This window comes from Magnolia sinica, chromosome 14 (assembly GCF_029962835.1).
Source record: "Magnolia sinica isolate HGM2019 chromosome 14, MsV1, whole genome shotgun sequence".
NCBI classification, from domain to species: Eukaryota; Viridiplantae; Streptophyta; class Magnoliopsida; order Magnoliales; family Magnoliaceae; genus Magnolia; species Magnolia sinica.
This window is the reverse complement of record NC_080586.1, coordinates 23,981,501-23,996,953: the sequence shown is the minus strand read 5'-3', so window position 1 is coordinate 23,996,953 and position 15,453 is coordinate 23,981,501.

Below are 15,453 nucleotides of genomic sequence, written 5' to 3'. Positions count from 1 at the left end.
GGGATGATCTGTATTTGTTTAAATATTGCCTATAAGGTGATATGTGCCAGAAAATGAACACCAAAGTATCATCTCTTTCTGTCATTCTCAGGCCCGTGGTGGTTACTTTTCTGCTAAAAAGGCCACGACCAAAATTCTACAATGCAGCTTTTACTGACCCATTATGTTCAAGGATACTCATGAGTTTTGCAAAGCTTGTCAGCATTGTTAGAAATTGGGAGCATTGTCCCATTGAAATATGATGCCTTTGAACCCCATTCTGATCATTGAAGCATTTGATTGCTGGGGCATTGATTTCATGGGACCATTCTCCCAATTTTTAAAAAATTTATATATTTTTCTAGTGGTAGACTATGTCACTAAATGAGTCGAAGTGATCCCGTGCTAGAACAATGATCATCAAACAGTCATTAAATTCTTAAAAGAGAACATCTTTCCCGGTTCAGAACGCATCGAGCCATCATTAGTGATGGTGGTTCACATTTTTGTAATAGGCCATTTGCAAACTTAATGAAGAAATATGGTATCTTCCACAAAGTGAGCACTCCATAATACCCACAAGCAAGTGGGCAAGCTGAGATTGCTAATAGGAAAATTAAACATATTTTGGAAAAAACGGTTAACCCTGACCATAAGGATTGGTCAATCTGATTGACCGATGCCTTATGAGCTTATCGTACTGCATTTAAAATTCCTATTGGAATGTCTCCCTTTAGACTTGTCTTGGGAAGGCTTGCCACTTACATGTGGAGTTGGAACATAGGGCCTACTAGGCAATTAAAAATCTGAACTTCAATTTGGACAATGATGGCTCGTTACGCAAACTTCAGTTGAATGAACTTGCAGAGATCCGGAATGATGCATATGAGAACTCGAAATTTTACAAGGAAAGGATGAAGGTGTTTCATGATCAATACATTATTCGAAAATCATTCACACCAGGTCAAAAGGTTCTTTTATACAATTCTCGGTTACATCTTTTTCCGGGTAAGCACCGATCTCATTGGACCAGCCCCTTCACAATTACTAATGTCTATCCTTATGGGGCCGTCGAGATTCAGAATCCAACCAATGGCAATATTTTCAAAGTAAATGGACATTGATTAAAGCCATTTGTTGAGAAATTTGATTTAAAGGACATGACCATATCTCTTATTAATCCTGTTTATTAGGATTGACCTCCTAGTCTAACGGAGGTATAGTTAGGATTATTGCTTTCATATATGTTAGGATTAGGATAGTTTGCTTTTCGTTGTTTAGGATAGTTTATTTTCCACTATTTTAGGATAGTTTGCTTTCCGATGTTTTAGGATAGTTTTCTTTCTGTTGGTTTAATTCTTATGCTAACCTATCTTCACACTGAGATCATTGAAAAAGCCTAAGAATTCCTTCTTCAGGTATTACCTTTCCATCACTTCCCTTTTCATTGTCTCTTTTGCATTATATACTTAATTCTTTTACATTAAAGACAGCGTAGATTTTTAGGTTGGGGATGGGGGATTAGGTAAACTAATTAGTGTTTTCTCAGTTTTGAGCAAAATTTTTAAAATTTTCAATGTTTCAAGTTGAAATTTGTTTGGGAAGCGATGAATTGTGTACTTAAGAATGCTTTGGGTGTTATAAGATAGAGATTAAATTCTGGATTGTTGGAGTTTGATCAACTAAGTAATCTATCACCTACGTGCTTATGCTCAATTGATTAAGAGGAAGTTTGAATATCATGTTAATCTAAATCACAAGACACATTCAATTTATCTTCAGTAAGATGTACTAGAATTTCTAATTGTTAGTATGTGAATCATTAATAGATGGTGAGAATCAAGTCTATGGAATTTTATCCACCTTAAAAGAAGAAAATAATTAGTTAAAAAACAGGAGATCGAAAAATAGGTCATGTATTATAAAAACGAAAAGAAAAAAAGAATAAAAAGAATGCAAAAATAAAGAATGACCGTCGATATAAAATAAAAAACTGAAAAAAAAAGAAGGGGATAATTTCGAAATCAGTACTTTTAAGTTTCAAACTGATCTTGAAGTGATGAGCATGACTAACATGATAAATTGATAGTATTCATACGGGAAGTAAGTTGACTTTCATTGAGCACATTGAAAAACTTGATATTCAAATTATGCTTCAATTTAATGGACAAAGAACTTATTTGATTGGTTACTTATGTGATTGGGTTCTTGGTTTTCAAAATCTCTCTTTCATATCTTATTTCTACCCATTCATACTTGAGTGCACAAAAGATTATTTTCTGAAAAAGGTTTTGGACATTGAGCATTAAGGTTTATTTCACACATACTTTACTCGGGACTAGCAAAATACTAGTTGGGGATTGTGTTGAGGGTCAAATATTGCATATTATCCCCCATTTATATCTTGGTTTTATGAATATGATACTGCTTAATGTCTTATTTTACTCATGTTTATGTTGCAAGGTGAATTTAAGAGCTTGGATTAGAAAAGATACTAAAAGCATGAATTTAACACTCAAAGATCACCAAGGCAAAAAATGGATCTTAAGAGACAGATCAAAGATTTCAAGGTCCTAAGATTCAAGAAAACCAAGTGAAGAAGGAAAGAAGTCGAAAGATTAAGTGTAGTATTCACATTGACTATGTCATCGATCACCATTCGATGACATCAAAGCTACCATTCGATGACATCGAACACTGGTCGATGACATCGAAATTATGAAAGAAAATTGAGTTGCTTGTTGGACAAATTGAAGACATTTTTTGATGACTCGAGGACTTATTCAATGACTCGAGGCCTTACTCGATGATATCGAATTTTCTGTGGATTTTCGACAAAACTCGCTGGACTATTTTCGACGTATTATCGATTCCTCAAACAAAGCTCGATGAAATCGAAGACACCTTCGATGACATCAAAGGTAGGTTCGATGACATAAAAGATTACACAGTTTGGACGAAGTTACGCAGCATAGAAAAAGGACATATAAAAGTCACCTTCGATGACATCGAAGGCAATTCGATGTCATCGAACCACTTACGCAGAGTTGTGCGAAATTATGTAGAGAGCATAAATTTGAGGCAGTTTTCTAATTTTTCCAAGGAGGTACGAAAGGAGGTGTTGCACAACTATAAATAGGAGTCCCCAAGGCATCCCTGGGCATCTACCTAGGGTTTGAAGGAGCAAAGCACAAGGGTAGAGAGACATTGCCAAGTATTTTTCTTCTTTCTTTCTTAATTTTTCATGTTTTCTTCTAAGGTTTTAGATCCAATCATGTCTATGGTAGGCTAAACCTCTTAGCTAGGGCTAAGGGGTGAAGCTTGTAGCATGATGAGATGTTTTTATTTCTTTGATTCATGTTTATGTTGAATTCTGTTTGATTCTAGTTTGATATTTAAGAAATAGTTTCAGTTCTTAATGGTTTGTTGTGACTCAATTTACAATAAATCTGCAATAGCTTTGAGTATCTTCTTTTCATGTATTGAGATTGTGAAGTTAGTAAATCCTGTTGTTCACCATCATCCCTTGGGCATGGTTGGGTGATGGAATCCCTTCTAACCTTCACAATTCTCCTATGTTTGATTGTGGAATTGGTATATCCTGTTATTTGTCATTGTCTCCTGGACATGGCTAGGTGATGGAATCACTTCCAGTTCTCACAACTCTTATCCATTGAGAATTATGTCAAAGGAAGTTCAGATTTGGTTTTATTGAGATATCTTCCAACTAGATAAAATAGGACACCGATTCTAGTTGCGTCCTTGAATCAAGTAATAGATCTCCCTGATTGTTATAATGGATCCTTGGAAACCCTAGTTACCACCTTTAAATTTCTTAAGTTTCTAATTAAAACTTTCACAATTACTCCCTTTAATTACAAATTTAGATTTACATATTCTTCTAGTTCTACTTCTAGTTGTTTTTAGAATACACATAAGATTAGTCCCTGTGGATTCGACCTCGGTCTTACTAAAATTATTACTACATCACGACCCTACACTTGGAGTTTTGAACATCTATCCCTTGAGTATGGAAGTGCCTATGCTAAATTGAAAGTTCTATCTTTCCATCGAGCCTAGTTTTAATTGATTTATGTGATTTTTTAACATGCAGGCATGTGATTTAGGTTAAATAAGATTTTATTTACTATTATTTACTCTTAATTACTTAGTGGATTAGCATCTTTTGTGAATTAAATTACTTTATGGACTCTTTCATAATCTTCATGTTACATGTTAGCATTAAATCATGTGTCCTACATCAAATCTGGTATCAGAGCCCATAGGTTTAGCATAGGATTTTTGCGTTGCATCTAGGTTAGAGTCACATCTACGGTTAGTAGAGTATGGATTGCATATAGTATCATAATGCTGAATTTTTGTTGGAGTACCTTATTGCTCAATTTTCAATTCACATCCCCACTTATACCTTTGCTGAAATTTTAGTATAGTAGTTTCAGGTTGTCATATTGCTGAAATTATAACTTGTAATTTTGGAATTACACCCATGTTGAATTTGTAGTTTGGCACCCTCAGATTACTATTCTGCTGAATTTTCAACCTAAGATTTAAGGATAGCAACTTGCTGAATTTTTTTGGTTAGTGTGCAAAGAGTGATCTCTAGGTTAGTACTATCATTGTCATCACATTGTCCTATGACTTCGGGTTTCCTTTAGAGTGTCCTTGTGTATGCCTACTTGTTTAAGATATGGTCTTGGCCTACATTCCAGTATGAATTTAGATCAAATTGCTGAGGCCCTTAACGCTATCAACAATCGTCTGAAGACTATTGAAGCACACAATAAGACCACCGCGACTCAATTGACCGTGACCAATGCGCATATCAATTGGCTTAAAGCCTGCCTTTGGGGGAACCCCAACATTGGGGAAGATGTCTAATCACAATCCATGGATCAAATTGAAGGAGTTAAGACTGTGCCACTTGTAATTATTAGTCGCGTCTTAAGCCGAATTGTAGAAAGTGATGATTGGTGCATGAATTAAAATTTCCACACTTATCCCAAGTGTGGTGGTAAAAACTACAAGGCGATCATTAATAGTGACAGGTACATTAATGTGGTATCTATTCCCACCGTGGACCACTTAGGTATGTTAGTCGTTTCTCACTCTCAACCATATCGAGTCTCATGGGTTGATGCATCTTCGATTCCAGTTTCTTATTATTGTCCCATTCCTATCCAGTTTGGTTCCTATATGGACACATTGTGGTGTGATGTTTTGCCTATAGATATAGGCCACATCATTTTGGGTAGGCCTTGGTTGTATTACAGGGACGTAACACTGTTCAGTCGCTCAAATACGTGTTCGTTTGTATATGGAGGCAAAATGATTGTCTTGATGCCTCGCCCGCCCAAAAACACATAAGAAAAGGAGGACAATGTCAAGAAACATGGTCCTAAAGGTGTGATGAAACTATAGCTTTGTCTCTTCCTATAGTTAATGCCAAAGAGTCTAAAAGTGGGACTAAAACTGATTTTACATTGTATGCCCATGTGGTAAGTGATGTCACACCTAAGGTTATTATGGAGATGCCACCTAAGGTTACATCTGAGGGTAGTGTAGACTTACCATCTAAGGTGAGTCCGGTATTAGAGGAGTCCAATGTTGTTATTCCATAGGGCATACCAGATGAGCTTACACCCATGCGGGACATTCACGCATTGACTCTACCAAACCTTCATCATGATCAAATGAGTACTGGGGAGGAAGTGGATTTGAAAAGACAAGAAGATGAGCCTAGGACCCCTATAGATTGCATACCCATGTCTATGTTCTATAGGCCTTTAGAGTCTGCACATGCACCTACATGACATATGCATGACTTGCATGTGAACATTAGAAAAAGAATCAATACAAGTAATGAAACATACAAAATGATTGCTAACTTACACCATAGGTTTAAAGAGTTTGTTATGGGTGATGAAGTCATAATTAAAATACATCTAAAAGGGTTTCCATGGAGAATCATAAAAAAAAATTACGAGTCCTTAACATGTAATGTCCTGAATTTTTGCTATTTTGGATTGCCAAAAAAAAATCCTTAAATTTTTTTTTTTTTAAATAGCCTATGCCATCATGTATTGACCTTTGATGCTCGAAGTGAGCCTATACGTAGGTGGTACCAATAAATAACCGCACATATAAGATTAATCAACCGTAGAAAGCTAAAAAATTTGACCGATCACTCAAACATCGAGTTTATCCCCGTGATTTGTTCATATAAGGCCCAAGTCTAGCCGACCCGTCACTGAGTAATCAAGCAACCACAACTAAATAAAGATCTACCCAAAGTCGAGACAACTAGGGGTCAGATCAATGGTTTAAAGTGATTATGACCGAATCGCCATTTTCTCTAATTGCGAATAGGCCACACTATGAACATAGTTAATCTGAACCCTAATCATTGTGTAAAAGGAATCTTGAACCTAATTCATTCCAGAAATACCTTGATTATCCAAACGAACTCTAGACCAATCATCAGTAGACTACTACTCCTGAAACTATAGAATAATATCCATCTCACTAGGTTTAACACCCATTGCGGGTGGCGAACTAAGAAAGTACTTGGAACTGCTCAACTTGGGCCGAAAGGCAAGTGCTTGCAACATGTGAATCCCCTAGGCTGAAATCTTAAACTTAAGTGAAATAGACCTTCTGTTCTTTTACGAAGTTATGGCTTTCTGACCATTAGATCGAAACTAAATTTGAGGCATGAGTTAAGAATATTTTTCTACTCATATCCATATAACTATGGCCCCGATCGATCACCAACGACCATCCATCATAAGTGGGACCCCCATAGTTAATCGAAGTGTCCGCTTGCCGCCCGATTCTGAAAAACCATAGATCCTATTGTGAGGCACCTTTCCCCTGACGCGGATGAGCCAGTGAGCCCCCGAAAAGACCCTGTAAATTGAAATCAGCCCCCTAGGGACAAGTTTAATAGGAAAAAGGCCCTCAGGGCCATTTGCACACTTATCTGGGGTTATAAATAGCCCAAATTTTCACTCCCTCACTCCCATACAAAGTTTATTGTAGCATAGAGAGGGAATGAGGAGAAACGAAGAGAAGGGGCATGTGGGGAGCTGAATTGAGAGATTTTTCATACCACCACGAGCCACAACATATCCCACGATCGTGCCACGATATAGGAAATCAACCCGACAACTCGAAAGAGGTAACTATTGGGCCCTCTTCATCATTTAAGCCTTATAGACTAATTGCATGAGCCCCTTACAAGCTAGTTTCACTAGCGCAGGGCACCGACACGCAACCTATGGATCCCAACATTAGGAGCGGCATAAAAAATTGATGAATCACTTATAAGTGTGGAACATTATCCTTAGGTTTCTGTTTATCGAACCCCATGTCATGATTAGTGATTTCTATTATGAATGGATGAATGCATGCTAACTTGTTCCAATCAATAATTTCTGTAATGCATAGACGAAAGCATACTAACCAGTGTTGATTATTGATTTGGGTAATATATGGATAAATGCATGAAAATTAGTGTCGATTGATGATTGATATAATATCTAGATGAATGCATGCTACCAGTGCACACTTATACTTTCCATTATTTGCTATCTCAGTGTAATGCCACCTGCATGTTCGATAAAATGCACCATAAAGTAGGATTTTCTAAATTCATTATTTATATCCCTCCCTGTTAGTTACAACCATAAATCTATAAGGGCGGCCCCGATTCGGTTGGCTGCTCCAGATTAGCTTGATCGATACGAGCCGAACACGGATAAGCGGAAGTAGTAGGAATACATGGGATGCTTGCACCTAATGTCGGTTACATCATAGTTAGTCCGAGTCAACCGAATTATCCTAATAGCGGACCGACCATATGTGTCCACCATATATGTTCACATCTGCTTGAATTTGCAGCATCCCCATACCCTGGAAAGGCCTACTAATAACTGTTAGTGATACGATCCCTAAGTTTCAGGAGCTATGCATAGTGGTATGGAACACTGTGTCCGTGATGTTAGCCTACGCTGGGGTGACAAGCCTCCCTGTGGTGACCAATGAGTAACCAATAAGGCTATGAGCCTAGTACATCAAACCATAATGATGCCTCGACCGCTCCACAATTACGTTTGGGTGACAACCCTTACATCATTTATGGGTGCCCTCCACTTGTCGATGGGTGGCCTAACCCTTGTGTGTCTAGGTTGTGTCATCCGGGTCTTAAGTGATCGGTCGGGCTAATGTTAGCCTCACATTGATTGGAGAGTTGTCATTTGAATGGTAAACCCTAACATGGATCAAGGATCATAGGCACAGAGCCACTACAGCCTCCTTGGGCTTACTAATCTGGATAAGGCCATTGATTATATGGAGATATTCGAGCTTCCCTAATCTTACTAGATGAATGGACTTAATTAATTCACTTGGCTAACACGAGCATTCATCGCATTGCATTAGCTAGGTGTGGCGACTCGATAGTTGAATTCAAGTGTTGAGGGAGTGTTGGTCATTTGCGAACGTAAGATGGAGTCACTATGAGGGAGTGTTGGATGGCGAGGGCATGCATCATATCATAATAACATGGATGTGCATTAACAAGAGTGCCTTGTATGCTTAAGTTGTTTTTTATTAATTGTGCATGTGGATATGATAACATGTGTAAATGGAACCACTGAGTTGATCAACCACTCCCACTTAGGGACGATATTTTAAAACACCAACCAAATCCTATCATAGATGTAGGTACCCTAGAGTCCGATGCATTGGGTGAGACATCCATGGACTCTGAGGAGTCCTCATATATCCATTTTCTTAGTGGGCCAATGTAGGATGCATGTGGGTCGTTGATGAGATCTTAGAGTTGACACATTTGTAAATTTTAGACTATATATTTTACTCAGCGGCAATCCCGTACTCTGGATGAACATGTTTAATGATAGCTGATTTACTTGTACTAAATTCACATTTATTCCAGGGTACATCGCATAGTCTATTTTAATTCTATGAACTGCTCAAATGTTAGGTGAAACGAATTATAAAATCTCACTTCCACAAAGCATAACTGGCATCCGGGATATCGGCAGTCGAGTATTTACTCAAACCCTGAAATCCAAGGCGTTACATAACACTAGACCATATAAAATCTTGAAAAGATTGGGTTCAAATGCTTACTTAATAGATCTTCTACCTAACATGGGTACCAGTTCCACATTTAATATGGAAGATCTTGTACCGTTTTATGAATGTAGATGTAGAATTCTGGTTAGCCCCTTCTAAAGCTGCTAACCTGCACAAGGAATGAATAAGGAAGACCTTGGATAAAGCAGGGGACCCTCCAATGCCTAAGTCAGGAAAGGGATTTGGGTCTAGTCGAGTATTGGGAGTGTTAGGACTAAAGATAATACGTACCTTTCACCATTAAAGGTACCTTATTTATAGCTTTTAAGAGAGTCAGTGGCGTAGAGAGGGAATGTTCTTATTTAGTAGATATGTATTAGAGGTGAATTCAGATCCTGGATTAGTAGGAGGATCTTCCAACATCCTCAGTGAAGATCTCGGGGGTCCTAGCGTGTCGCAAATATCCTTTAAGATCCTTGAAGAAGATGACATTAAAAGAGGGTGCCCCATGGAAGACCTCGCACTCGTCCCACTTGACGACTCTGATCCAACTCAAATGGTATAAATTAGTTTATCCCTGACACCACCATTATGAGAAGAAATTATGGGCCTCGACGATATGCTAATGTATTTGCATGGTCTCACCAGGGCATACCCAACATCAGCCTAAAAGTTATGGTAGATAGATTGAATGTCGATCCTGACTATCGTCTGGTCTGATAAAAGCAAAAAGCATTCAAACCTGAATGATACGTCATAATCAGAGAAGAAGTCGAAAAGCTCCTCAAGGCCAACTTCATCAAGGCAATTTACTATCTAGACTGGATAGCTAATGTCATCCTAGTTAAGAAGTCCAATGGGAAGTGGCGGGTTTGTGTTAATTACACCGACCTGAATAAAGTTGCCTCAAGGTTAGCTTCCCCCTCCCCAGGATCAACCAACTAGTCGACAGCACAGCTGGATATGAACTCTTGAGCTTCATGGATGCCTACTCAGGCTATAAGCAAATTGCTATGCATCCATATGACAAGCAGAAGATGACTTTCATCACAGCAAGGGACTTTATTGCTATAAGGTCATGCCTTTTGGACTGAAGAACATCGAGGCTACATATCAAAGGCTCGTCAACAAAATGTTTGCCTACCAGATTGGGTGCTCTATGGAGGTTTACATCGGTGACATGCTTGTCAAAAGCATTAAAGCCGTAAACCATGTCTCCGGCCTTGAGGAAACATTCATGATCCTGCGAGAATGCAAGATCAAGTTGAACCCAAGCAAGTTCCCCTTTGGCGTCAGCTCGAGGAAATTCCTTAGAATCTTAGTCAGCCAAAGAGGGATCGAGGCCAACCCCAAGAAAATCCAAACTTTGCTCGACATGGGTTCACCCAGGATGACGAAAGAGATCCAATGTTTTATGGGAAGAATAGCCGCCTTGAACCGCTTTGTATCCCGAGCAATTAACAAATGCCTTCCCTTTTTCAAGCAATTGAAAGGAAAGCAGAAAACAAAATGGATAAAAGAGTGTGAGCTTGCCTTTCAGCAACTCAGGCAATACCTGGGATCACCACCACTGCTCTCTAAGCCCTCACAAGGAGAGCCATTATTGTTATACCTAAAAGTGTCAACAGTGGCAGTTAACTTGACCCTCATCAGAGAGTAAGAAGGGACACAGCTTTCGGTGTACTATGTCAGTAAAGTACTGGTCCCTGCTGAAACCAAGTATCTAGACATAAAAAAGCTGGCCCTGGCTTTAGTCATCTCGTCGCATCACTTACGACCGTACTTTCAAGTCCACCCCATCATCGTCCCAACTAACTAACCTCTTCGCCAGGTGCTCCAAAAGCCTGAGGTATATGGGAGACTCACAAAGTGGGTGTCGAACTAAGTGAATTTGACATTAAGTATTAGCCCCAGACAGCAATTAAAGGCTAAACAGTGGTCGACTTCATTGTCAAAATCGTACCTGAGAATGACTTAGGTCTTGCCAAGCTAAGTCATGATGAGCTGAGACCCTGTCCTGTTGCCAACTCGGATCATGCTGACCTAAGTCAAGCTGATCTGGATCATGCCAAGTTGAAATCCAGTCCAAATAATTAGTCTAAACTGACCGAACACCTGATGGCTGGCCCAGAACAGTCGACATGGATGTTGTATGTTGATGGTTCATCCAATTCTAAAGGCAGTGGGGCCGGTATAGTCCTGGAGGCTCCTAAACAAACATGCATACAATATTCCTTAAGATTTGGATTTCAGGCATCAAATAACACTACAAAATATGAAACATTCTTAGTTGGTCTTAGGCTGACAACGGGCATAAAAGTCTAGTGTTTGGATATTCGTAGCAACTCACAGCTCGTCGTCAACCAAATAGCCAGCGAATACCAAGCAAAAAAAGAGCGAATGAAAGCCTATCTGGAGAGAGCTTGAGAGCCTATTAGCAAGTTCCCAAAGTATAACATCAGCATGATCCCTAAAGTAGAGAACTCTAAAGAAGACATGTTGATGAAACTAGCCTCAACAATCGAGGATGAGATCCCGAAATCGATCTCAATCAAGTTTTTAATTGAACTAAGCATCAATGAACTCGACCCAGGCACGGTCCTCCCGATAGACTCGGAGCCGACCTGGATGAACCCAATAGTTGATTACCTCAAAGAGGCAAAGCTGCCCAAAAGTTGTCTAGTGGTGCGTAGGCTTCGAGTAAGAGTGGCCCATTATACCATGATCGGAGACATTCTACACAAAAATGGATTCTTACTCCTATATCTAAGATGCCTCCGACCCGATGAAGCCAAATATGTTCTAAAAGAAGTCTACGAAGGTATTTGCGACAACCACTCTGGCAGGCGAGCCCTCGCCCATAAGGTCATCTGACAAGGATACTTCTGGCCAATCATCCTATTGTATGGGCAACAGTACGCTTGAAAATGTGACAAATGTCAACGGTTCGTTATGATACCTCGACAACCTCCCTAAAAGTTGACTACTATGACTGGACCATAGCCATTTGCCCAATGGGGAATCAACATTATTGGCCCCTTGCAAATAAACAAATGACAGACAAAATTCACGGTCGTCATAGTCGACTACTTTACCAAGTGGGCCGAGGTCGAGCCACTAGGTAAGATCACCGAGTGAAAAATTATAGACTTTATTTGGAAGAACATCATATGTCGATATGAGATCCCCCACACTATCATCTCAGACAATGGGAAACAGTTTGACAACATACAATTCTGAGGTATGTGTGAAAATTTTGGGATTCGGAATGTCTACTCATCACCAAGGCACCCTCAGGCCAACAGAGAGAAGGCCAAAGGAGCTTTAGTTGAAGAGCTTCCCAACATCCTCTAGGCATACCAAACTACTACCTTAATGGTTAGAGGAAGGACCTCTCTCTCCCTAGCCTTCGGCGCGAAGGCTGTTATCCTAGTCGTGATCAGGCTACTGACTGCTCGGACCCGCTCCTACGACGAACAACGGAACAATGAACAAATGGCACTAGATCTCAACCTCATCAAAGAAAGAAGGGAACGGGCTTGAATCAAGGAGCGATTCGACAACAATAGGTAGCCCACTTCCACAACTCCAAGGTAAAGACAAGAGGGTTCCAAGCTGGAGACCTAGTTTTCCACAGAACCTTCTAGAACACCAAGGAACTCGACTCGAGAACCTTGGGGTTGAACTGGTAAGGACCCTACGTGATAACGAGTACGAGCCGACCAGGATCGTATCGACTAGAAGACTTGGAAGGACGAACTTACCACATCCATGGAATGATGAGCATCTCGAGATCTACTATGCATGAGGGCCGACCTAGCCCGAGCCACCCCCCCCCCCCCCCCCTTCCCTAAATTTGATTGTTTGTTGTTTTCAATATACAATGTTAGAACTATTGCAATAAAATCATAACGTTAGGATGAGTTTTGCTTTCTACTTTCGCGATCCATATACTAAAAAATCTACTAAGGGCTTCCCACAATATAGGGGACGAGCAACCCTTACCATTGGACCAACCCTTCAAGAAGAGGTCGGGCCATGAATTATCACCACCAAAGCTAAACAACTTGTGGTAAAAATAATACTTTGAAAGTACAAAAATATCCAATCTATGGAAGTGCTCAACCAAAGGATCACAGATTCATAAGGCAAAAATGACCAAGGGTTCAACCTTGGTTCATAACGCCATCGTACCCATCTCTAAATTTATCAAACTACTCAGATGATCGGAGCAATGAACTAAAAATATCTTCTTTCATTAAAAAGGATTTGGAAGATTACATTGCAAAAGGTCAAAAAGGAAAAAGTTAGAAGGGAAAAAGGAGAAGTCACGGTGCCACGGAGGGCAGCTCGGGGGCGAGTCCTCTAGAGGCACCTCGGGATCAAAGTCGGCCTCCTTGTAAGCAAAGAGGTCATGCTCAAGATGTGCACCTTTGATATCCTCTAAGCACCTCCCATACCCGGCGCCATACAGGGTGTCCTTGTCCTCCATGCATTCCTTAGAAGACTTAAACTCCTCCATGGTGTCCAACTAGGCCTAAGCGACAGTTGCATAGGCCTCTTTAATCTTCACATCATAAGAGTGCTTTAACCCAGCCAAGTCCATCTTCCACCGAGCTTCCCTATCCAAAGCCTTAGCGAGCAGCTTCTTCGAGGCCTCTAGCTTAGCTGCCAAACTTTTCACCTCAGTCTTCAGGTCAAACAGAAGCTGCTCAATGTTTTAGACTATGTGGCCTTGGTGTGAAGTTGCTCGGACTCAACTCCCTTCTGCAGTAATGCGGCCTCTGCCTCATTGAATTTTATCTAAAGGCACGTCAGCTCCCGATGCACATTGAGCAAGGAAGGAGCGTACTACAAAAAAGGAAGAGAAGAGGAGTAATGATTAGACCAAAGTAGGAATAAAATGACAAGCCATCTCATGGAAAATAATCTGACCTTAAAGAAGAGCTTTGGTAGTTGGTTGATGACTCCGTCTGGAGGCATATCTATCACATGGGTAAACTCAGCATCAGGGACATGCCAATCTACCTAGGGCAGATGGCACTCCAGCGTGGCCTAAGCTGACTTAGGATACCTCTGATCCCCTCCACCATGGCCACTAGAGGAGCCCCCCGCTTGATGCACGGGAAGCTTGGCAGATCCCCCATAATTTCCTGGGCCTAAGCTGAATTGGCCTTAGCGAGAGGAGCCAACCCGCCAATCTCCTGCGCCACCTCAAGAACAACAGCGGTAAGAGCTGAGCTCGGTACATCCTCCACCTCCAGAGCCATAAAGGAGGGAAGCCCAACCTTCCCCTTTCTTTTGTAGGGTAGCTTCTTCTTCTTCTTTTAAGCTAACTGGCAGAGGGGAGGTGTGTTGAGTGTCAAAAATTGCATATTTTCCCCCATTTGTATCTTAGTTTTATGAACATGATAATGTTTAATGGTATATTTTATACATGTTTGTGTTGCAAGGTGAGTTTAAGAGCTTGGATTGAAAAGAATGTTAAAAGCATGGATTTGATGCTCAAGAATCACCAAGGTAAGGAATGGATCTTCGGAGATAAAGATTGAAGATTTCAAGACCTCGAGATTCAAGAAAACCAAGTGGAGAAGAAAAAGGAAAAACAAATTGCAGAAATTCACTTCACCGTCTATGTCATCTATCACGTTTCGATGACATCGAAGACAGTGTTCGATGACATCGAACACAGGTCAATGACATCGAAGAATTACAAAAAAATTGAGTTGGTCGCTGGACAAATTGGATACATTTCTCGATGGCTCGAAGATCTGTTCGATGGCTTGAAGATATGCTCGATGGCTCGAAGATATGCTCGATGACATTATTCTTTTTGTGGATTTTTAAAGCAACTTGATGGAACTCTCTTGACAAATTCTTGATTAAACGAACATCATTCGATGACATCCAAGGAAGTTCATTGACATTGAAGGAAGGTTCGATGACAAGAAGAGTTACGAGTGCGTAAGGTGAAAAGGCACGACTTCCGAATTCAAATACCTTCGATGACATCGAAGACTGTTCGATAACATCGAAGGCGTTACACAGAGTTACATGGACTGCGCAAATTTGATGCGATTTTTTTATTTTACATGGACAAGGTTATAAATATGGGTTTCTTAAAGACTTTTAGGAATATCTAGGGTTTTAAGAAGTAGAGCAAAAGGGTGGAGCCACTGCCCAAGAGTTCTTCTTCCTTTCTTTCATAATTTTAAATGCTTTATTTGAGAATTCTTGATCCAATCATGTCTATGGTTGGCTAGACCTCTTAGCTAGGGCTAAAAGGTGAAGCTTGTAGCATTTTTAGGATGTTCTTCTTGCTTTGATTCTTGTTCTTGTTGAACCTCTATGATT